At 43.7% G+C, this 26,289-nt stretch overlaps 1 pseudogene; it reads left to right on the top strand.

The window, feature by feature from the left end:
• Positions 1-1,514: 1,514 nt before the first annotated feature.
• Positions 1,515-4,125, top strand: LOC147428071 (uncharacterized; annotated as a pseudogene).
• Positions 4,126-26,289: the final 22,164 nt, after the last annotated feature.

Below are 26,289 nucleotides of genomic sequence, written 5' to 3'. Positions count from 1 at the left end.
CTCTGACGATGGAACGCCTAGCGGGCGCGCTATATATATAACTAAAGGCCAGTTTAGGAGAGAACGGGATTGTCGAAAGGGCAGGGAGAAGCCCGCAGAACAATTACTAAGAACTGCCCCCCCTACAAGGACGTCTCCAACTCCTAACTACGCAGCGCTTTACGAATACCCACCCCGGTGGATCCCTTAAAAGGAGGTGGACAAGATATGCCAATAGATCGATTTGACGAGGTTCCACTTAGGCTACAGAAGGGCGAGGTAATAACAGTAACAGGTTACCACGGCTTCAAGAGTGCAACCAGTGTAGTAAAATATCCCTTAAGAATGGATTTTGAGGTGGTTCGATGGCCATTGGGTTCATCAACCTGAGGTGTTTTGCGTACTCTTTTATTTCCCACTGGCTCGAAACAGTATTGCTTCCTTTGCAATCGTCTGAAATAAGGTGGTACAAGATGACCCTTTACCTTGCGAGCGGTAAGACCTACCAGATACCTTTGGTGGGCAAGTATGGCAAGTTTGAGGGGCCTCAGAATACCGATAAAATGTTTGAGGTTAGCCTTATTCCTAACCAAGGGTCTAAAGCAACAAAGACGTTCCGCCTTCGAGGTGTAGCGGAGGCCTATGACCAGTTTGACCGCCCTGACCTCAAAGCACCCGAGATAATCCAACAGGCCCAGATCCTTGAAAGATCCCTGGTTACCCCAATGATTTTCCCAGTTGCAAGCGGTGTTGAGGGGGACCAAGAGGTCATGATCCTACGATACGTAAAAATCCCACAGGCAGAAAGGAGGGCTCAACAACGGGATCCTAAGCGGCGCGTGAAGATCGTGCCCATCCATTTTTCAGCTGCCTTCTGCATGGGATTTCATTAACCGTGCATAAAAGCAGGTGGAGGTAGATAACTAATGGTTGATATAATAGAGGGGGAGCCACTGGCTCAATGCTTGATCCCCCTGTCGTATTTAGAGTTTGGGTTGATCAACGACCTTTTGAACTGCGGGTGCCACTTGTATTTCCAGAAGGGTAAACAGCGTCTCTCGGCGGAAAAGGAACGGAGGGTGATCAGAGAGGATTTGGTAGGAGAGTGCGCGGTAAGGGCACCACATCCCAGAGGGTCTATAGGGTTGGATGTGGATTCGCTCCCTCATGGAATTGGCCTTATAGATGTGGATGATTCCTTTGTTGCGCGCACTATTAGAGACTACCTTGGGAAGGGCGATTCCTTTATACAGGAAAGGACTCCCTCGGGCGGCCTCCATCTTTGGGGGCGGGGGATTCCCCTCTGGGAGAAACCTATGAAGGGCGGTTTGTGTTTAGCAGGAGTCCGTGTAGAGTATTTTTCCAGTGGGAGAATAACAATCTTGGGAGAGGGCCGTGAGGTCTATAAGAGGGCCCCCCTTGACGGATTAGGCGTGTTCCCGCATCCTCTCTAGCCCGCCCAGGAGGGCTGCGTAGCTGAGGTTAGAACGCCTATTCTTAAGGGGACCCGGTGGAACACTCTTTACGGGCAGGTAATGGGTAACCGGGCTATGCAAAAGGAGACCCTCATCTTCCAAGCTCGCTATCTTTGCGACCCCCCCTTTGAGAAGGAAGAGGAGCTTGACCTCTTGAGAATTCTTGAAAAACGAGCGGATGAGCAGGCAGGCGAATATGGAGGAGATAAGGTTGAGTTGGACCTCGAACTGGACGCCCACATAGGGGCATTACTGGCCGATCGCTTTAAGGATACCTGGGCCTACCTGCTTCCAGACGAACAGTGGTATGAGTATTAAAATAAAAGGTGGGATAGTCCACCCGGATGGGCTTACGAGATACTAAATAAGATAGAGGAGGAGATGAAGGGAATGGGGGCTGCGTTTACACGACCCCAAAGGAAGAGAATGAGCTCCCAACATCTTCTTAAATCAGTAGAGGAGCGCCTGCGCTGGCTCCTTAAGTGGGCTAGGACGGTTGATTCAGGGCTCCCCTTTCTCAACGGAGTACTTGTTCCTCACAAATCAGGGCCGTTGTTACACCCGCCGAGTTCCTTGTGGCTCTGCACGAGCTATGCAGGTATTGAGCTGGATATGTGTACACCAATGACCCCCATCCAGAAAAGCTTCCTCCTTACCATGATGGATGGAGACGTCCTAAAGTTAAACTTGTTGAGATCCTTCCTGAGGCTAGTCTTTACATTGGATACCCGCGAGCAGTTTAGTCTCTTTCTGTGGGGGCCCGGGGCCACGGGAAAGTCAACCCTAACAACGCTATTGGGGCACATACTAGGGGAGAGGTGTGAGAGCCTGGACGTGAGCCGGATAGCAAATAGATTTGAGCTGACACTGGTTGAAGGTAAGAACTTGCTGCTCTTCCCAGATGTTACTCGACAACCGAGTAATGCGGCTACCAGCATATTAAAGAGGTTGCTCTCCAACGAGAGGGTAACTGTGGAGGCTAAAGGGAGGCCGGCTATGTTGGTTAAGGCCGACGCCCACTCCCTTTTTATGGCCAACTGGAGGTGGCCTGACGTGGACTGATCTAGCGGGGGGAGGAGACACTTTCTCTTTATACAGACACCCAGAACGGTTATGCGCCGCAATCCCTTTCTTATTGATAGGCTCAAGGGGGGCGCCAGCGGGCTAGTTAACTGGGCCTTGGGAATGCCGCCCGACAAGACCCGGATAGGTCATAGTGTGGAAGCCCTTAATGAGTTAACAGGAGGTGGGGCTGACTGCTCAGAGATTATCGAGTGGGTGACGAAAAAGGTTAGATATGACCCAGGGGCCGAAATACCACTAGGAGCAAAGAAGGTGCCTATTCCTGGGTCTCTCTACAAGGATTATATCCTCTACGTGGATGCAAATGGGATAGAGCCTATCCCATTTAACCAATTTGGGGATGCGCTGGACGACGTCATAAGGTCACAAGGGTATCACGACGTTGTTATTAGGAGGAGATCTATAGGGAGAGTAGTGCAAGGGCTAAGGCTGGGTCATGGGGAACCCATAAGGAAGAACAAAATAACAGGTTCAATGCGGTACCTGATGAAGACTGATCCTTGGCCGGGATTTAAGGAGGACAAGGAAGGATGGGAGCGGGGAGGCTGCGAGACAGTGGACCACGTTGAAAGCGCGGGCAATGTCGATAGTGTCGATAGTGCTGATACTTTATCCAGCGGGGAACACGTGGACGGAGAGGAAGAGGAGACCAAAGCAAAAGGTATCCTACCCCCTAACCTAGGACCAGTCCTGGAGGACAGGCCGTGGAAGCGAAGGAAGGAGAGCCTCTGCCAAATCTAACCCCCCCGGAAGTTGAGAAGGCCCTAGAATTCTTGGGGCAGTATCTAGAGCTTAAAGAGGCCTATGGAAGAAAGGAGGTATGGAGAATAAACCGATCGGCCAGTAACGCCCCTATGTGGGCGTCCAGTTCGAGGTCCAACTCAGCCTTATCTCCTCCATATTCGCCTGCCTGCTCATCCGCTCGTTTTTCAACAATTCTCAAGAGGTCAAGCTCCTCTTCCTTCTCAAAGGGGGGGTCGCAAAGATAGCAAGCTTGGAAGATGAGGGTCTCCTTTTGCATAGCCCGGTTACCCATTACCTGCCCGTAAAGAGTGCTCCAACGGGTCCCCTTAAGAATAGGCGTTCTAACCTCAGCTACGCAGCCCTCCTAGGCGGGCCAGAGAGGACGCCGGAACACGCCTAATCCGGCAAGGGGGGCCCTCTTATAGACCTCACGGCCCTCTCCCAAGATTGTTATTCTCCCACTAGAAAAATACTCTACACGGATGCCTACTAAACACAAACCGTCCTTCATAGGTTTCTCCCATAGGGGAATCCCCCGCCCCCAAAGATGGAGGCCGCCCGAGGGATTCCTTTCCTGTATAAAGGAATCGTCCTTCCCAAGGTAGTCTGTAATAGCGCGCGCAACAAAGGAATCATCCACATCTATAAGGCCAATTCCATGAGGGAGCGAATCCACATCCAGCCCTATAGACCCTCTGGGATGTGGTGCCCTTACCGCGCACTCTCCTACCAAATCCTCTCTGATCACCCTCCGTTCCTTTTCCGCCAGGAGATGCTGTTTACCCTTCTGGAAAAACAGGTGGCACCCACAGTTCAAAAGGTCGTTGATCAGCTCAAACTCTAAATACGACAGGGGGATCAAGCATTGAGCCAGTGGCTCCCCCTCTGTTCTATCAACCATTAGTTATCTACCTCCACCTGCTTTTATGCCCAGTTAATGAAATCCCATGCAGAAGGCGGCTGAAAAATGGATGGGCATGATCTTCACGCGCCGCTTAGGATCCCGTTGCCGAGCCCTCCTTTCTACATCTGGGATTTTTACGTATCGTGGGATCATGACTTTTTGGTCGCCCTCAACACCGCTTGCAACTGGGAAAATCATTGGGGTAACTAGGGATCTTTCAAGGATCTGGGCCTGTTGGATTATCTCGGGTGCTTTGAGGTCAGGGCGGTCAAACTGGTCATAGGCCTCCGCTACGCCTCGAAGGCGGAACGTCTTTGTTGCTTTAGACCCCTGGTTAGGAATAAGGCTAACCTCAAACATATTATCGGTATTCTGAGGCCCCTCAAACTTGGCGTACTTGCCCACCAAAGGTATCTGGTAGGTCTTACCGCTGGCAAGGTAAAGGGTCATCTTGTACCACCTTATTTCAGATGATTGCAAAGGAAGCAATACTGTTTCGAGCCATTGGGAAATAAAAGAGTACGCAAAACACCTCAGGTTGGATGAACCCTATGGCCGACGATCGTCAGTGCACTAGATCCCGACGATATAGCGCAGATTGTTGCAGATGAGTCTAGATTGCAATCATTATACACTGGGATTGCCTACAAAATGTTGTTGTTATATCCAGACAAAACAACCGAATCAATAATCTCATTACTGAGCAGTTGGGTGGGCAATTTGCCCAAGGTGGCCTCTGATTTGAAAGAGGAATTCCCTCAAGAAGTAGACAAGGGTAAGCTAGAGCATTGGAACACTAGATGGAGAGCTGAAAAGAAGAGGTCAAGGGGAGCATCCCACATAGACACACAGTTTGGCCTAAGCAAGAAAATGCAAATGGCTATCACCAAAGTTGTGGGGAGCAGCCAAGTTGGAGAACCGTTTATTGAGGAGGCTGCCATTGAGGGAACATCGGGTTCTATTGCTTCTGCGAGTCACCTGGAGAGCAGTATATACAATTCTGAATGTAGTATGACTCTAGGCATTCCAAATAAGTCCATTAAGAAGATCAAGAAACTTGGGTCAGGGGTTTATGGCACAGGGTGGCAAGTTCAAATGAAAGGGATTAGTTTCCTTCCTGCAACTAATACTTATTCTGCCAAGGAGTTCAAAGGACAGGCCAAGCATCAGTGGAAAAGCTTTGCATCAGAAAGTGGGGTAGATCTCAACCATAGAGGGATTGTGAGGAGTATTGCCCACTCTGTAACGTTGCCATGGTTTCTGATATTCCCCTACTTCAATGGAGACAGTGCCCCATCCACATGGCTCTTTCACGACGCTTGTAGCGCATCAAGAGGGGAAAGGAAAGATCCTTGAAGACTTTAAATGGGAGCAGCCCTCTGAAGACCAGAAAACATGTATCAAGAACCTGTGCAATCATGCTCCCTCGTTGATCCATGCCTTGGTGAAGGCATTGCGATTCGCACATGACGAGGGAGTGATCCACAATGATCTCCATCCATGGAACATCATGTTGGACTTTACCAAGGATCTTACTCCCCGTATTGGAATAATTGATTGGGGATTGGCTCTGTGTGTTGGCTTAGAGACACAAAAGACCAACAATATCGATGAAAACTGGCAAAAGCTTCATCCTTGGTGAGCTCCTGAGTTACTAGATGCCAATCACCCGTGCCCATTGACCAACGCCACATATGTGTACGGCATAGGATGGGTGATATGGCAATTTTGTAAGTTTTGTGGAGAGTTCTCTGACTACTACTGCACAGATTGGTTCAAACATAAGGTTTCAGTGGAGGTACAAGCCATATCTAGGATTGTTGTGGAAGGTTGGGTGAGGAAGAAATCCACAGAGAGAAACACCTTGGCCCTCCCTCTGAAATGAGTGTAGCCTTTTTTTGATGGATATATGATGTACTTTATGAAGCAGGGTTTTCTGAGACTTTTGACTTATAAAAGCACTTTTAAAATGGGACGGTTAAGGAGCGAGCTTAGCGAAGCGAGCTTTGGAGCGAGCTTTTTTGTTTTTTCCATCCCACCACCCCTTAGCAACCATCACCACCCACCACCCTAGCCCACCACTAGTGGTTAGTGGTGCTAACTTACTACCACCATGTGCCGCCCCTACTCCTACCACCACCGCCAATTGTCGCCCCTCTCTCCAGTGGAGTAGCCAAGGACATCCTCCTCTCTCTCTCTCTCTCTCTCTCTCTCTCTCTCTCTCTCTCTCTCTCTCTTCTGTTGTCTTCCCTCTATGCATGTGTCTCTCTCTTGCCCGCCACCCCTCTCTCTTGTTGTCTCCCCCTCCCACCCCCTACCCCCCCCCCCCTTCTCTCTCTCTCTCTCTATGTGTGTGTGTGTGTGTGTGTATATATATATCTATATATATATATATATATGTACTTTTCTATAGCGTTAAAATTCTCCTCTCTTTCTCTTTGTCTCTCTAAAAAACCTAAAACGTTATGGATTTTGCTAGTGTCTTTGGTTTTTTTTTAATAAATTAGACCCTCTCACCGCTCCCCTTCTCGCCCTCTCATGATCCCTCCAACCCATTCCTCTCTCTCTCTCTCTCTCTCTCTCTCTCTCTCTCTCTCTCTCTCTCTCTCTCTCTCTCTCTCCAACCCACCTCTTCCCTCTCTCTGGCCCCCACCTCTTGCTCTACGCCCGCCCTCTTCCCTAGCTCCGATCCTTCCCTCCCCCCCCTTCTCTCTCTCTCTCTCTCTCTCTCTCTCTCTATATATATATATATATATATATATATATATATATATATATGTGTGTGTGTGTGGTGTGTGTGTGTGTCCTCCTATATTGCTCTCCCTATCCCTCTCTCTCTCTCTCTGCCCCCCTCCACTTGCCACCTCTCTCCCCACCCCCTATTCCTTTTCTCTCTCTTTACTCCCACCACCCCCCCCCCCCTTGAGTCCCTCCAACCCTAGAGAGAAATGAAACGAAATGGAATGAAATGCTGTATGAAGGATTTTCATAAGGTAAAAATGACATATGAGACCAAACTGATACAGTCTTGATGGATATAATAATACAAAGGAAAATGAGAGAGAAAGAGGGGAGAGAGAGAGAGAGAGAGAGAGAGAGAGAGAGAGAGAGAGAGAGAGAGAGAGAGAGAGAAGACATGGGGGAGAGAGGGGTGAAGCTCACTCCAGGAAGGGAGGGAAGGCAAGGGGGGGGGGGGGGAGAGGAGAGAGAGAGAGAGAGAGAGAGAGAGAGAGAGAGAGAGAGAGAGAGAGAGGGGAGCGGGGGGGGGGGGGTAGGGGGTGGGAGGGGGAGACAATGAGAGAGAGGGGTGGCGGGCGAGAGAGAGACACACGCACAGAGGGAAGACAACACGAGAGCGAGAGAGAGAGAGAGAGAGAGAGAGAGAGAGAGAGAGAGAGAGAGAGAGAGAGAGAGAGAGAGAGAGAGAGAGAGATAAGAAGAGGGGTTATAGAGCGACTAAAAAAAGAGAGAGGAAGAAGGGAGTAGGAGAAAGGAGGACTTTAGGGAAGGGATGGTGTTTTCTAGAGGAGGAGCTGGATGAAGGGAAGGTGGTTAGAGGAGTAGATGGAGAGAGGAGTTGGAGGAGAGGAAAGATTTTGGAGGAGGAGGCTGAGGAGGAGGAGGAAGGGAAGAGGAGGAAGCACATGGGCGGCAAGAGGAGGAAGGGGAGGTAGAGAGGGCGGCACTCCAAAAAAAAAAAAAGCTCGCTCCAAAGCTCGCTCCGTTGAACTCGCTCGAAGACCTAACTCTTTTAAAATTTGGGTTTTATGCGCCATGGATGATGTATGAGTAATAAAAACACTTTGTTATATCTCAATAGACAACAAATTTTCTATGAGTTTTGTTTTTTCTCTTAAGTTTCAAGCAATAAGCCACGTGGAATCACTGATTGTCATTCATTGATTTAAAAAATGGTGGTTACTCTTATATCAATTGATTGTCATAAGATGGTGGTTATTCTAATATCAATTGATTGTCGTAAAATGGTGGTTACTCTTATATCAATTGATTGTCGTAAAATGGTGGTTACTCTTATAGCAATGGATTATCATTAAGTTTGTATGCCGTAACTGAAGTATAGTGTTTAATCAGGATATGGATAATGATAATCAAAGGGCTAAGCGCACTTTTGAGCATCTCAAATCCATGTGTCAAGGCGGTGGAGTGAATGACACCGCTCGAATTGCAGCTCGTTGCTCCCAATGAGCCAACCCAGTGGGTACACAATGGAAAGAGGTGAACTCTACGATTGACCGAGAAATGGTCAAATCCATATGGCCAGGCGTTGCAGATGACAACATCAAGAAAGGCCGACTCAAGCTATCACAATGCATTAATGCAGACATACGAGACAATGGAGAGAACATATATCTTGATGTTATGGGTCATCCTATGCATCATATGGATTGTCCATTGTGGTTTGCCAAGATGTTATACATGCATTATGTCTTGGGTGAAGCAGTGGACTTCAGCTCAAGGACACCTCATATGACGGTTGAGGACATTCGCAGCAGTGCAATCACCGTCACACGGCAAGAGATGTCATTGGCACTAGAAGGTGCATCAATGGAAGTGCACCAAGTTAAGGAGGAGCTTCAAACTCAACTCAGGCAAGCATCACAAGCTACACAAGGCTCTCATGTAGAAGCAACCCTAAATAGAGACTTGCAAAGGGAGGTGAAGGTGCTATCTCGCCACGTAAAAGAGTTAGAGGCGACTTTAAAAAAACAAAATGCTGCCACATTGATTGAGCACCCAGCATCTGTTGAGGCCCCTCCAGCTTCTGGTGAGCACGGTGGTCCTTGCCCCATATGTAGATCATTCTTTCATGAGTGGTGTGGTCACTTCAGCTTGCCATGCGAACATATGTACCATATATCATGCTTGATGCAAAGCATGATGAATAGCTTTCGTTGTGCTATATGTGAGTATGAGATATCCAAAAAGCTATATGCAATGTTCAAAATGTCTGAAGACTATAATAAGCTTAAAGGTCAGCGTGAACAGGAGAATGAAGATATTCTCACAAATATTTCACTATCACTTGGATAGTTTTTGTAACATTTGAAAACATTTACTCGTTGTCTTGCGAGAATTCATTAGTGAATTGTGAATTGTCTTCACTTCATCTTCAATTATGATATGTGATAATGCAAAGATTTTTTAGGGCTTTGTATATTAAGAAGCTTTAATAGTGATTTGTGGCCTTGTAAAGGTTTTTAAGGGCTTCGTTTATTATTAAGCAAATGTCTAAACCTTAAACTAAATATAAAAAAAAGCTTATAAGATAAACAGTTTCTGAACTTAAACAGAAGTCACTCAATGGATTCGATAATCTATTAATTAAACCACCGTCGCTTGCTGCGAAGGGTCAAAGTTGGTTCAATTTCCAAATTCTCTTCAATCTCTTCTAAAGTACATGTAGTTTCTACTTCATGAGATTCCCCTTGCAGCTCACTGTCTTCGTCCACCTCATCATTGGTTACATCATAAGTCCAGCGCGGCATCTCGTCTTTGTAGTTCTCAGCTTGCACTCTTGCAATAGCCGATGGGTGGTTGCAGTACATATACACCAATTTTTCAGCTCTTGAATTTAGAAGGTGGTTTCTGATGGTGGAATTGTCTACTATCCATTTGAACCACTCTGTGTCATTACTCTTGTACCAATCTTGCAATACCAAGTTCAAGCTGTGTGTACTACAACCAGCACTATATAGGTGAGAGAAGCGACTTTCAAGTATCCTACTTGCAGCCCTGCAATTTTTGGCATTGTCCATGATTACTTGGACAACATTTTCTTTTCCAAGTTCCTCAACTGCGTCGCCAATGATGTCAGCTATAAAACTGCCAAACTTTATTTGACCAGAGCTATCCACAGCTTTGATAAAACATTCACCACGAGGACATACAAGCATGATGTAGATCAATGGCCGCCTTTGAACGTTGGACCAACCATCACTAACTATGGTGTATCCAGATTGTTCTGTTGCATTTAATATTACCCTTTGAATATCCTGTTGTGTGCTTGTGTAACATTTATCCAACATTTGGTTTCTCATATGGTGATATATTGGAGGGGTAAATCCAACACCATACTCCCCACTGCGTTTCCAAACTGATTTCCATGCATCACGGGTGACAATGGCCATTGATCCCCCAGTGAAATAGACGGCTTTAGCTAGTGCAAGTTGTGCTTCTTCTAAGGCAAGCGTTTTGAAGCTCGTCTGGAAGATAACCTGTCTACTTTTTGACGATCCTACCTGAAAGTCAGGAGATCCATGGTTTGGAGGTGTAGTTCCATTGATATGAGAAGTTGGTTCCCTGCTTTGAGTGCTTCCATTGGTGGGCGTCACACCCAATGATCCCTCGTACTGGTTTGATCTTATCGATACCGGGGTGTGATGGTCGAAAGTAGAGAGTTTTGATCTTTTGCTCGTGGAAATTAGCTTACCAATTAAATCTTTTAAGCGCATAGCTGCTTCTTCTGCACCTAGGCCCTTGCACTTTCCTCCTTGGATTCTGGTATTGCCACCTAGCAAATGATCTCTTATTCTTGGTGCTCCTCCAGATTTCTCTTCACCGCAAAAGTTACATTTCCAATATTGATACTTATTAAATTTGTGGAAAAATTCCACTCGGGTCCTGGACTTTTTCCACCTGCCTTTCGCTTGCCCTGCGAAGTGGTGCCCTACGAAGCAGGACCTGACATCGAGGTAGGAGGTCTCCTCAAGGAAGCTAGGCTTGAGACACCAACATCACCGCTCACATTCCTGGTGGAAGACATACTTATTGGATGCCTGCAATACCAATAAACATAGCTCAGTATGCTATCTCTTCTTTCAAGTATTATTCAAACCAAACATTAGTGTTATAATCAATATCACACACAAGCGTAGTAGTGAAGCCTGAAGGGAATAAACCTCAATCTACTCAAACATGAGCAAGCAAATACAACGGTGAATCAAATATGTGATCAGTCCATCCCAAAAGTAGAGATATCGACCCAAAGATTCACCTTCCTACCTCCTTTCATGAATCAGTCCAGTCCAAAAAAGAACTAATGACCCATGATTGGAGCTCTAATCGAAATAGCAAGCAAATACAACGGTGAATCAAACATGTGATCAGTCCATCCCAAAAGTAGAGATATCGACCCAAAGATTCACCTTTCTACCTCCTTTCATGAATCAGTCCAGTCCAAAAAAGAACTAATGACCCATGATTGGAGCTCTAATCGGCATAGCAAGCAAATACAGCGGTGAATCAAATATGTGATCAGTCCATCCCAAAAGTAGAGATATCGCCCCAAAGATTTACCTTTCTATCTCTTTTCAAGAATCAGTTCAGTCCAAAAAAGAACTAATGACCCATGAGAGAAGTTCTAATCAATATAGCAATCAATTTAGCAAATATAACGGTGAACCAAACATGAGATCAGTCCATCCCAAATGTAGAGATACCGACCCAAAGATTCACATTTCTACCTCCTTTCAAGAATCAGTTCAGTCCAAAAAAGAACTAATGATCCATGATCAGAGTTACATTAAGTTTAATTTTTTTTAAAGACTATTCATTTTGTTACCTTTAGTTTTTCTTCTAAATTTTAAAGGATGACTAAATTTAGAGGAAGAGGTGATGTGATGTGATGTCTATAAAGGGGTTATATAGAGTCGCCAAATATGGAGGGGGTACACGACGGGCCCGGCGGGATTCTTGCTTGTCCCGTCGGGCTCGCCGGGTTTCATATTAAACCCGCCGGGGCTGCCGGGATTGTTGGTTGTCCCACCGGTTCTACGATTTCTACCGGTTTTCGTAGGTCATGACATTAGATATGTTATTAACATGAAAAAAATAGTGATAATAACAACAATAATCAACATTTAACAAAATGCGTCATCGCGTAATTAAAATCCCTGCTTCCAAGTCTTTCTAACTACGTTCATTAACCTAACGGCCCTCTTAACTAGGCTAAAAGTGCACAATTTTGCCTTTCATTTGCTACCTCCAAGCCCATTTTAGCTAATTTATGATTATGCGTTCGTATTTCATTTACTTTGCTATGCTTCGTAGTCCAAATATGTCTTCCCTCCCAGTTTCGTAGTCCAACAAACACTAATTTATATCAATTTCCCACTTATGCGTTCTCAAATCTACTGGAACTAACTCTAAAACACACAATAATGCATTTCAAATTACACTGTTACAAACATTTCTTTCTCACTAGCACTAATCACTTATTTCCAAAAACACTTCTTTATCACAACCACAGATCCCAGATTCACTTTCAAACTGACATATGAACTCAATAATCATAAAATTTGATATTTTTACTTTGCAGAAGCAAAATTTAACTCTCAATTTGCCCATTCACTCGCTCATTGAACCACAAATAGATGAATAATGAAATAATTGCATTCAAAATAAATTATTTATGACAAATGTTCACTTCTCCCCATCCAAATGCTTTTAATATGCAATGATTTTCTAAATTTAACCTTTAGCAGACATTCACTATAATGTTGAATCATAAACATACATATGCCACTTCGATTTATATTCAACTATGTCTCAAAATTTTATGCTCAACATTCAATTTTATTGTTTATTGGATAATTTTATGTTTAATTTGTAATATATTTCAAAATGTAGACCAACCTTTTACTTCCTTGAATTTTTGTTACGGTTATCTTTTGACTGTCGTATTGACTTCTCAGCTCCCTAACTTGGCTCTGGTTTGTTTGTCCATGCCAACTCTTGTTCACTCATCCACTCTAATGCTCACTTCGCTCACTTACGCAAACTCTCACTCTTCTCTGTCTAGTCTCTCTTATTACTGCACTTCCTAACTAGGCATTCTCTCTCTAGAGCCTAATTTCTCTCTTCTATTCCTTCTCTATCATCTGCTAACAATTCTCTCTGTCTAGCTTCTTGCTCGGATCAGACCTGTAGAGGCTCTTTCTCTCCTCGTCTGTCTCTTCTCTTAATCAAATACATACACACACTAACATGCTATCATTCTCCTGCAACTCTCCTATTTCTCCGAGGACTCTCCCTTTCTCTGTCTTCAATACTACAGCAAGGATGAAAATCTCTCTCTCTCTCTCTCTCTCTCTCTCTCTCTCTCTCTCTCTATTTAACATTGCAGCAAAGAATTCTTTCTCTATCTTGCGCGCACACACACACACACATTTAATGATAGAATGCATCGCATACATAGAACGTCACAAACAAACACCTACACACAGAAATTTGCTAAGTCAATTCTCCCTCTCTCTCTCTCTCTCTCTCTCTCTCTCTCTCTCTCACACACACACACACACACATTTCCCATGCACGACAGGGCCTTGTTGCGGCTCCTTGTCTCGCAAGCTTGCATATTAGCCTCTCTCTCTCACACTAATCTTGCGCTACAGAGGCAGAAAAATTACTCTCTCTCTCTCTCTCTCTCTCTCTCTCTCTCTCTCTCTCTAATCTCAATAACACACACACAGCCAGCGCTCACACAGAAAATCATTACCGTCTCTCTCTTTCTTGCATCAAAATCTCTCTCTCGCTCTTTCTTTCTCGGCTCCAACCTGATGAAGTGATCTCTCTCTCTAGTTCTGAACACGGAGCAGAGGCCTACTCCTCGAAAACCCTACCCGTCTCTCTATTTCTTTGTCTCTCTCCCTATCTTCACGTCGACAGCATCCTCCTTGGCAGAGCCTTCATCGACTGCTTCTCTCCCGGCCTACTCCTTCCTGGCTGGCTCGCCAACCAACACAAGGAAACCTCCTCTATCTCTTCTGGATTTCTCTATACACACACAGGGCACAGTGCCCTCCTCTCGGGCTCCCCTTGGCAGCTCGCTACTCCATTCTCACAGCGCCATCATGGGCCTCCTCGCGACGGTTCTGATCAGATCTATGCAATAAAATTTTATTTTTGATTTTGTTTTTAAAAATGTGAAAAAAAATTACTCCTTTTAAGTTTCCATTCACACCTCAACTTGGTCTCTCTCATCTTGAGTTCAACTCTCGTCCGCTATATCTTTAACGTCTCTTGGGATAGTTTCCTAGGACGTTAAAACTCTTTCTTCCCTCACTTCAATTCACTGCAGAGCAGAGCTGGCCTTTCCTCTAATTCTCAACCCGCTCGGCAAGGAAACCTAAAACCCTTCTTCATGGCTCGTCTCTCTCTCTCTCTCTCTCTCTCTCTCTCTCTCTCTCTCTCTCTCTCTCTCTCTCTCGTTATCTGCCCAAAAGAAAGGTGGCTCCTTTCACTCTCTCTCTCCCTAAACTTCATACTCAGTAACCTTGCGGCCCACCGACGTCTCTCTCAATATGATTCTGACGCTTGGCACTTATAAGCTTCCTGCAAAACAATGACCAAGCATTTAAATTTCAATGACATTTATATGCAACATAAGATCATACTAAACAGGCATTCTGATGCAGTGATTTACATGCATATGCTCCTAATATGCCCATGCAGGTTCCCAAATTAACTCGAGTTTGGTACAAAAAGTGAAAATATTCAAGGGTAGAGAGAGAGAGAGAGAGAAAGAGAGAGTCAAACCAATGGGCATGGGAGTGGGATTGAGGGATAGAGACATAAAGGGAGAGAAAGGAATATGTAAAGGGACATTATCCATGATGAAAACTGATGGGAGCCACAAAAGAGATGTGTGTGTGTGTGTGTGTGTGTGTGTGTGAGAGAGAGAGAGAGAGAGAGAGAGAGAGAGAGAGAGAGAGAGAGAGAGAAGAAGATTATTTCAATTTCGTGGGAGACTATCCCAAGAGACCTCAAAGATCTATCCGATGAGAGTTGAAGTCAAGACCTTATTCAAGAGGGAAATGGCATAACCAATCTACCACACTTGGGTGATAGAAGAGTCTCCATCAATAGGCCACACTTAGAAAGATATTGTTGAGTGTGGGATGGAGAAAAAGAGATCGGATAGATCATTTAGATGGTAGGAGAGAAGAGGAAACAAGAGGGAGCTAGGTCCACTAAGTGACTGTACAGACGCTCTGCACGAGGCCATGCAAAATCTCCTTTGTGAAGATCCCCTTTCCCCTTTTCGCCCTGATCTTTTCCTTTCCTTCTCCCTAAGCTCCCCTCTTCTCCTTCCCCCTCGGGGGGAAGGCAGTAAATAATGATAGCCATTCTTTGGCTTTCCAATTTTAGAACAATAATCTACTGCCCTTCATCCTTGCAATAAAGCATATGCCCTTATGATAGGCTATCTTTGCAAAGCAACAGAAAAATTCACCTTCTCTTCTCATTGTACATAGGTGTGTGTGAGTTACCAATTATCTGACAAATAAGAAAAAATATAAAAATAAAATATCCTATATATATCATGGTCCACCCTTTGCGTGTAAATATTTCCCCTTATCTTGAGCCTAAATATATCATAGTTTTAATTACTCTACTATATAAGAGTTATGTGTATATACTCTTTTAGGTGTGTGTAAATACCAAGCTTAAGTAAGCCACCTGACATTTTAGCCATCCACAATACATTTTCATAGCGCCCATGTATACATCTCATGCATTTGATGTCCTCACTCAAGCTTCCACTAAGCTAGGTGTGACTCCATTCTAGCAAAACTCACAAAAAATCATTTGATTCTCTCAAGATGAATTTTTACTTATCTATTACATCTATCTTCCTTACAATAGATTATTGAATTCACAATCACCTATCATGCTAATCAATAATTAAGGGACACCTATTTTATTTTATTACTATTACTATTATTTATTTCACCTCTTTATCATAAAATACTAGCACAAGTCAATGCACTAGTTGTTTGTTCTTCCCTCTTGCACATACTTTAGTTAATCAAAACCTCTCATCCATACATATGTAAGGATAATCTTAATTATCAAATTCATGCCATGATGCATGGAGGGACACACTCTTGGAGCCACATGGAGGTTCAACCAGAAAGGGACCACAAGAACACTTCTTGGAGTCTTAAATCATATATGTTTTGGTGTGCTTTTTTGCGTCCATCTCCCATCCGAATTTGAAGGTGTCATGAAATGAAAAAAGGTAGCCCGAAAGCTGAATAATCTTCCTTAATTTTTTCTCATAATTTATTGAGCTACCATCGGTGAGATTTTTTTTTTTTGGTGGACCCTAGTCTGCACACTTTTTCTCACAAGTCACCCTAGTCTTCTCTCACCTTCCTTCAACTTCCACACACACTCATTCCTCTCTATCAATCACTCAATCTACACCTTCCATGGCTTTCATCACCCTTCTCACCATTACCCTCCCCTCTTACACCCATATCTCTTTTTTGAAGCTCCACCTACATACATTATCTCCATATCTCTCTCTATTACTCTCATATTACAATTTTATTTCATCGTTTCAAAAGTGCATAAAAATTCAGCAACCTAACCATGCTTAGAACTTTAGCAAAAGGAGGGTTTTTATTAACAAAAGACCCTGACATTCTTAGAGATGTTCAACTATGGCGGTGGCATGAGATGAAGAAGACCAATGATCACTTTTGACAATCTACACACGGGTGAGCCTAAGATATCTCAATGGTTTGTCCATCTCATTCACCCCTCTTTCCTCAGTGCTTCAAGTCATTATACCCATTGTGATTATATTACTAAATTACTTTAATGATTACTTGACATTAACTGCTAATCTTTCTTGTAAATTGCACCCACTCTACTCTACCTTAGAGTTGGAAACCTCACACAAATATCACTCACCTCTAGCTCTAGAATCTTCTCAATATTTCTCTTCTCTTGAGCCCACATCCAAAGTGACTCAAGAGACAAAAGAGCCCCATTCTCATAATAACATATATATAAAAGATTTCATAAACATGGTTTTCTGTGTAAATGTTGATGAGGAGATAATCCTAATAAGGGCTCTCCTCACCTATAAATAGAGCCCTTTTCCCTTTGTATATGGCATGATCTCTACACTGTTTCTCTCTACATTGAGCGTACCATTCTCCATCTTAATTGTAGGGAGAGAGAGAGTGAGCTCTCTCACTACAAGAGGTTGTGTGCTCTTGTGACGCTGTTAGCGACGGAAATACACTGGGTTTTTATAACCCCCGGCGTCGCTAAAACCGTCGCTATATGCGACGCTATAGGCATCGCTATATAGAGACGCTCATAGCGATGGTCATAGCGACGGTTATAGCGTCGTTCAGAAGTCTATAGCGACGCTCTAGAGCCATAAATAGCGACGCCCGAGAGAAATGTTTTTTGGTGACAGGGCATTGAATGCCCTGCCACCCATCAACCATGTTGTACTTGATTCACTTTTTTAAAAAAGTGCAAGGGTAGATAATAGACCCAAAATAGTCACCCACAAGACGCATTGTTTGCAAAATTGACAAGCGTAAAATTGACAGTTGTACACATCATAGGCAAAATGAATTGATTGGCAAATGTAATAATGACAATTGTACAACATCATAGGCATAATGAATTGATTGGCAAAATGAACTGCGGTGTCAAATGTAATAATATACATGGTTCAAAAAGACGTATAAAATCCGTCTCATGATACATAAGCTATGAGAAACCCTAAACTAATGCTATCTAGCTACGGCTAAATTGACGTCCTCTAGTCAGACGTCTCATCGCGTCCAAGCGGCGTATCTGTCGGATTCTGCAAAAAAAGACAATAAGACAGCTTTCAGTAAGTATAAACATATAACGACATTTATAAAACAATACAAAAAATAGAAAAGAGTAAACCCTAATAATAACCATGCTGCCGCAAGAACTGAGAATGTCCATCAGGGTGTTTAAGCCCTTCCTGCCTGCGTACTCGCGCTCGTACGGTGTGGGATCACGTCCTGTCATCGACCACTATCAAAACATACAAAGATTTCATTATGTTAGAATTAAAAAACTCATAAACCCTAAACTATCGAACATAAAGAGCAATGCGAAAACACTTACAAAATCGGCCTCAAATGATGCCCATCCACCGCTCCCCAAGTGGTGCGAGCTCCCTGCCTCTACTCGCGCTATGGCTGCATCCTTTTGTTGCTTCCACTTGTCGGGATTCTCGCGCGCTACTTTCTTCGCATTCTTCCAATCTTCTTTGGCCAGCCAATCTGGCCTGTTCCACCCATGCTTGATTGCTTTTTGCACTTCGGAACGCTTGTGTTTGCAGTATTCGCGCATTTGAATCTTCATCAGGTCTTCATTGAAGCGCTGATCCCGTGTTGGAACGGGAAACTCATCATGAAGTATGTTGATGACTTTGGCTTTTAAATCACTTGGTACTTCACTCCATTTGTTTAGTATGTAGTGTCTAAACAGCTGAGAGCAAAGACCACGCATGCGCGAGATCACCTTCTTGCCGTCATCATCCATGATGATGCCGCCGCTGAAGTCGACGGAGTAAGGCAAGCCCTCTGGCCGGTGACGCGTGAACCTGGGTGTCCCGGCAGGGGTCTCTAGCGGCGTGTCGATGGGGGTACGGACGTCAGGTGTCTCCACTGGCGTCTGGGCCCCGAAGCGAGGAGTGTCGAGTGGGGTGGCTCCTGGCGGAGTAGGTAGAGGTGTTTAGCTGCTAGGAACAGTCAGCCGCGCAAAACCTGGCGTAGATGGCGATGCTGTGGCTGGTGTGGGGGCGGGCAAAGAAGGGGAGGGTAAAGAGCCTCATCGAACACGAGGCGGTGTGGAGGCATCGGCTGCGGAATCCCCACAACCACCGCCACCGCCACCACTAGAGTGCCGGTGTCTAGACGAGTGTGAAGATCGTCTCGTCGACACCGAAGCTTCGGAGCGCACCGAATGCTCGGAAAGAGAGGGAGATGCGGATGGAGTAGGAACGCGCGATGATGCGCCAGAGTGATGATGCTCCACGTACCACTGTCTCTGCTGCAGTGACAAAGAAGAAAGAAACTCCTCATTATCCATACCTGCATTAAACACACGAATATTTAAACTTAATATTGAATGAATAGAGTAGACAATGACGCAAAGACCATTAAATACAATGACGTAATGACGCATATAAATACAATGACGCAATGAATTGAGTGATAGAAGAGGCAAGTCGAAAACTCAGAATTTTCAATCAAAAGATGTGAGCGCGAGTAGAAAAGAGCGTTATACACCATGGAAGGTACTTAGAGAGCGAGAGCTTTTACAACACGGAGCAAAATTGTTCAAATACAATATTTGTGGCTTTAAGAGATCTCTCTCTCATCCTCGCATAACTCAGCATAACTTCCTATATCTATATAGAGCTCTCGGTTTAAACACATATCCTCTGTTTCATTTTGTAGCTCCTCTGCATGCACCCCATATAGAGTAGTAGCATCTTGATGCTTGTATGGCACCACCGCAGCGGCTTCTGATTGAGCATCTTCTCTGATCTCCTCCATTGATGCCGTTGTGATTGGCACATGGTGGCCTTCATACGTCCTTGCACTATGACGGGCTACCTCTATGACGTACCACCAGTTTGATGTAGACTTTGTAGGATGAAATATTACCTGCCAGAGCCACATAACTTACATGAGAGCTTTCAAGCACATAACTTGTAAAAGGGGGATGTTAACTATTTACATACTTACTTGTTCACAATGCTCGGGTAGTACGAAAGTGTCTCTTAGGTCAGTCCATTTCTTAGTAGAATCCACCTCAAGAAAACCAGACTCTCCTCTACGCACAGTAGCGTTGTGACCCTCCATGATTATCTTGAACCATTGCACGTCGAACAAGTCGACAAAAAATCCTCTGTAATCGATCCTTAAAATCTCTTGTAGCGTGCCGAAGTCAGTGAGTTCCGCCACCACAGGATCTGCATCAGAGGAACGTCGTCGACTAGACTATTCCAATTTTGCCATGATTCCACAATCTTGAGTAAAACGCTTTTTGTCGATCCGTTCCACCCTAAAATGTCGACCTTTACACCATGCTGCTTTGTATGACTTATACTACAACGAACAAAGATTATGAGTGGCCGTTCAAACGTTTAGAAATAAAGTCACCAGCTAGTCGTACATTGCAAACTTACCTTGGTCGCGCAACCCCGAGAGTACTCCCACTCTTCCTCAGTCACTTCGTCACCGCATTGTTGTGCGCTTTTCAATTGGTTGTGCAACCATCTTAAGCTCATGAATGTTGGTAGGCTCTCCAGACCCGTCGGATAGTGCATCGGTGGTCGTCTTCCCCGTCTCCACTCGATTCGTGCCCTTTGTCGCTCTTGCTTTGCATCCTCATATTGTGAAATCCACTTTTGCATTACTGGATTGTGAAGCATGCAAAATTGGTTGATTTTAGCCTCTAGATCTTCCGTCATCTTCTTCTCAACACTGAGATTGCACATGACAATCCCAGATATGCGCTCATCATCTATGGTTCGCCATAGCGTGTCCCGGGCTTTATCAAATCCGTCTAGCCACTCTCCAATGTACACTAGGGACTCTGATACCAACCAACCTTCTGCCATGCTACCCTTCGAACGTGCCTTTTGACGCACATATCCCTTAAGCATTTTCATGAAACGTTCTAAGAAGAACATCCATCTGGAATGAACTGTGCCAGCTATTTCCACCTCATCAACTATGTGAACAAGAAGATGCACCTGAATGGTTAGCATGGTAGTAGGAAAATGTTTCTCAAACATGCACACAAGCTCCGCAGCATTTAGTTTGGCGAATGGTATGGAGTCTACATTGATCTCCTTTTGTGAGATCCATTGCACCAGCTTTGCAAGTTTGTAGATTGTGTTAGGGATGTCGAGAGACAAACATCCCTCAATGGCAACCGGTAAAATAAACTGTAAAGTATGTGCAGCAATGATATTAAGGTCCACATTTTATGCAATGATATTAAAGTCCACAATGAACGTACTTGACACATTTTATGCCAATCGTGTGACTTCAAACCGGTAAGCTTTCCTTCTTTAGTAAAACACGTTTGGAGCGAGTGCATTACGCCAGTGGGGGTCCGCAAAGATCGAATGGTCTCTTTTACTTTGCGTTCTTGGGCTCCTGTGAAAATCCATGGTGCTTTAGGGAGTTTTATCGATCCATCAGACGCTGTTTGCGGCCAATATTGCTCCATAAGATCCACATTTCTAAGGTCAACTCTGGCTCCCAAAGTATCTTTCTTGCCGGTCAGATGGTCCCATAGTAGATTACCCACATTCTTGAATATGTGCATTGGATCGAGCAAGTGATTGATCATGAGTCGGGGCCAGTATGGTAACTCGTACCATAGAGATAGTCTCTTCATCCTTGGAGGCAATCCGTCATCGCACATCTCCTTCTGCTCTAACCATGCTTGTGCAAACATCCTTGGTGGCTCTCTTCCCAAAAAGCCGTCGCATAACACATGATTCTCTGGAAGATACGCTTGATGACCTTCGTAGATTTGCTTCTTCAGTGAGGACGCCCTACGTGCATTCAGTCTAGGTCCACATGTGACACATGCTCTGTATCCGCTTGTTTAAAGCCCTGCATGTATACACATGATAATAGATCAACTATGGGAAAAAACAAGATTTACAGTGTCTGAGTGAGGAGTGTCAATAGATCACCTGAGCATTCTGTTAGCCCGGGATAGTCATGCATGGTGCACATTAGAATGCCTCTGATCAAAGCATTCCGTCGTCCTGTGTGTCGGCTCATATCCACCACCTCTATGCCAATCCACAATTGTTGTAGCTCTTCCAATAGTGGACGAAGATACACATCCATATTCTCCACTTTATATCGCCCTGGCACAATCAAGCTTAGCCATAGGTGCCCCTTCTTCGTAGTCAACCACGGGGGAATGTTGTAGTTGACGATGACAACGGGCCATACACTGTAAGATGTTGATCTTTGACCAAATGGATTTACGCCATCCATAGCCAGGCCTAAGCGCAAATTTCGAGCTTCCCTGGAAAAATCCGACCATGTTTCATCTATATGTTTCCAGGCTACGCAATCTGCAGGAATTCGTAGCACACCATCCGAAGATTTATTCTCCTCATGCCATGATACTAGGGCGGCCATGGACTTACATTCGAAGAAATGCTTGATGCGAGGAAGCAAAGGAAAATGTCGCAAAACCTTTTGTGGAATTTTTGTCCTGTGGAGATCTACTCGATATCTTTCAGAATCACATTTCAGACACTTCTCCATGTCTATGTATTCCCCTCTGAAAAGAATGCAATCATTAGGACAAGTGTGGATAGAATTGTAATCCATCCCCAAGTTTCGCAAAATCTTTCTTGCTTCATCTCGGGAATTTGGCATCACATTGTCAGCTAGTAGTATGTGCTCTTTAAGCAATCTACACAACATAAAAATACGATACAGTCGTGTAAAAATCTATCAGATCATTATACATTTAGAGTTTTATTAAAGTAAACTAATTATAATAGATCACCTGAAAAGCGCTGTGACGCTAGTGTCACTCCATCCAAACTTTGCCTGCATGTTGAGAAGAACCAGGAGTGCTTTCAATCTAGACATACGTGCTCCATTATACAATGGCGTATCGGCTTCACTTTTCATATCATCATAGATAAGCCTTTCTGAATCCATGATCGTCTCGATCATTTCATCAATCTCGGGCTCAAACATTTCCTCGTTGGGAATGTGCTCTGCATGATCATCCCCTGAGCTATCAGAGGCTACATCTTGTGGCCTCACATATGCTGCTTGACCAAAGCGCCTGCGAACATGTCTATTGGGTTGCAAGATTGCTGCTTGTTGGCCAGCGTCAGAGTCTGACGAGTTATAATTGGCAACAACTCGATCTATAATAGATGGATCGAACTCGCCAAATTCGCGAACGTGATGCAAAGAAACACGTCTTGTCTGTCGCACAGCATGCTTGCATTGATTACAAGGACATAAGACCCTCGTTGAGAGATAGGTGTTTCGGTTGGACGGTCCCACATCCTCGTCACTACTCATAATGAGGATAAAAATCTTATAACCTGGACAACAAATTTAATATTCTATTGGCATTCTTCGTCTTATCTCTCTCTCTCTCTCTCTCTCTCTCTCTCTCTCTCTCTCTCTCTCTCTCTCTACCTCACATTCTCTAGTCATGTCCAATCCCCGCACACCTCGGTCTAGAGGTGCACGGAGATCAGAACCATCGGGTTATAATCTCGTCTTTATTGGTCAATACCTATATTTGTGGGTACAAGAAATCTACAGACCCACGTCTACATGATACTGCATGTAGTGGAAAAAACCCCTTTGCCTCTTCTCTAGCTGTAGCACTTCATAGCATCTTAACATCTTTTCACAGTAGATCTTTTCACTGTTCGTCTAACTCTAAACCCTAAACCGTAAGTAATTCTTGCGTGGACTCGATCTAACGTAAATAAGCGTAAATCTAAATAAACGTAAATCTAACTAAAAATAAATCTAAATCTAATTTAACGTAAGTCTACATCTAACCTAATCTTTAACGTCTTTTGGGGATAGTTTCCTACGACGTTAAAACTCTCTTCTTCTTGTGTGTGTGTGTGTGTGTGTGTGTGGGTAAACCTAAATAAACCTAAGTCTAATCTAATATAACATAAATCTAAATCTAACGTAGATTATGTTATATTAAAAACAAAGAACTAAACTAACAGGGATTATAAGAACCTTAAAACTGATTTAACACATAATTTTTCACATAACTCGGCAAGAGTTGGCATTCTCATCACTAAAGATGTGAGAGTTAACTTCCGGCGGTGACGCTGCCTCATCTCCGTCCACATCTGACGACAGCAATTGGCCCTTTGGACCGTTCTTGCTCTTGTTACTAACTTTGAAGTTGCTGTTGAATGACTAGAGGTTGTCTAGATGGTCATTGTCGAGGATGTAGTGACTCTTGCCGCCCTGAAGATCCACCTTCTTCCCTATCTTTTGAAGACATTTCACTAGTACTTTTGGATCGACGGAGCCCACCATGAGTGAAGGCAGCAATACCCTATATTCCATTGAGGGCTTTCTTCACCCGCTTCATGCAGGCATCGCAGTCTATGGAGACCTAAATCTAATCTAGTATAACGTAAATCTAAATCTAGCATAAATAAACGTAAATCTAACTAAAAATAAACCTAAATCTAATCTAATTTAACTTAAATAAACCTAAATCTAATTTAACGTAAGTCTACATCTAACCTAATCTTTAACGTCTTTTAGGATAGTTTCCTACGACGTTATAACTCTCTTCTTCTTGTGTGTGTGCGCGTGTGTGGATGTGTGTGCCAATAAAAAGAGATAAATGGTATAACCTTTCTATCACCCATGCCAAGTATGATAGATTGGTTATGCCATTTCCCTCTTGAATAATAGGTCTTGAGTTCAACTCCTCGTCGGCTAGATCTTTAGGTCTTTTAATTTTAATTAGTTTCCTACGACGTTAAATTAGTTTCTCTCTCTTTCTCTCTCAATGTGTGTGCGTTTTTTTGTTTATGCATGTTTTCTCTCTCTTTTCCTCTCTCAATGTGTGTATTTTTTGTTTATGCATGTTCTCTCTCTCTTTTCCTCTCTCAATATGTGCGTTTTTTGTTTATGCATGCTCTCTCTCTCTTTTCCTCTCTCAATGTGTGTGTGCATTCTTTGTTTATGTATGTGTGTGTGCGTTTTTGTTTATGTTTGTACTCTTTCTTCACCCGCTTCATGCAGGCATCGCAGTCTATGGAGACCTAAATCTAATCTAGTATAACGTAAATCTAAATCTAGCATAAATAAACGTAAATCTAACTAAAAATAAACCTAAATCTAATCTAATTTAACTTAAATAAACCTAAATCTAATTTAACGTAAGTCTACATCTAACCTAATCTTTAACGCCTTTTAGGATAGTTTCCTACGACGTTATAACTCTCTTCTTCTTGTGTGTGTGCGCGTGTGTGGATGTGTGTGCCAATAAAAAGAGATAAATGGTATAACCTTTCTATCACCCATGCCAAGTATGATAGATTGGTTATGCCATTTCCCTCTTGAATAATAGGTCTTGAGTTCAACTCCTCGTCGGCTAGATCTTTAGGTCTTTTAATTTTAATTAGTTTCCTACGACGTTAAATTAGTTTCTCTCTCTTTCTCTCTCAATGTGTGTGCGTTTTTTTGTTTATGCATGTTTTCTCTCTCTTTTCCTCTCTCAATGTGTGCATTTTTTGTTTATGCATGTTCTCTCTCTCTTTTCCTCTCTCAATATGTGCGTTTTTTGTTTATGCATGCTCTCTCTCTCTTTTCCTCTCTCAATGTGTGTGTGCATTCTTTGTTTATGTATGTGTGTGTGCGTTTTTGTTTATGTTTGTACTCTTCTCTCTCTCTCTCTCTCTCTCTCTCTCTCTCTCTCTCTCTCTCTCTCTCAAAAACACTATGTGTGTGTGTGTGTGTGTGTGTGAGAGAGAGAGAGAGAGAGAGAGAGGGAGAGCGTTACCTGTTCCTTGCTTGAGGGCGCCGAAAAACTCAAATATGAGATCTGAGTTTTTGGGCGCTCTCTGTTATTTTTTTTAGCCCAGCCGGCGTCGCTATGAGCGTCGCAAATTTACTTGTAAATTTGTGACGCTCCTAGCAACGCCGGGAATTTTTTTTTTAAAGCGTCGCTGTGTGAGCGTCGCTAATATGAATAGCCTCTTGTAGTGTCTATATAGCATTGCTTGTGGTGGAAAGATTCTTTGAGCTAGTTGTAGCATTGCAAGGGAGTGAGTGATTCATAACTTCCAATCAAAAGTTTTACCTACTCTTGGACATCAATTGAATCCATAATTTGGGTGAAACCGTGGTTCAAAACTCTGTTGAGTCTCTCCAATTCACACTTGGCAACCTCCTTGCGTTTGGTTTAAAGTGAGCGTTTTCATTTTGAGATTCTTTTGTAGTATTTTCTTGTATGTGACGCAAGAGCTGTTGTGTTTGTTTTTGTTGCTTGGAAAAACATTACAAGAGGGTTGTATGGTGAGGGGGTTCCCATAACCCTAAGATAATGTGTAGATTGCAACATCATTAAACTTAGTTGTGTCTCTTGACTCTCCTCCAAGATATCTATACACCCGTGTCAATCATTAAAATTGAATCTAAATTCTTGCACAAAACTCTCTCTCTCTCTCTCTCTAGGTGTTTGGTGTGTGTATTTGTAGCATTGATATTAGTGTTAGTGTACCCT

This window comes from Adiantum capillus-veneris, chromosome 23, assembly GCF_014529385.1.
Source record: "Adiantum capillus-veneris isolate H3 chromosome 23, ASM1452938v2, whole genome shotgun sequence".
NCBI classification, from domain to species: domain Eukaryota; kingdom Viridiplantae; phylum Streptophyta; class Polypodiopsida; order Polypodiales; family Pteridaceae; genus Adiantum; species Adiantum capillus-veneris.
This window is presented reverse-complemented; position numbering and strand designations above follow the sequence as displayed.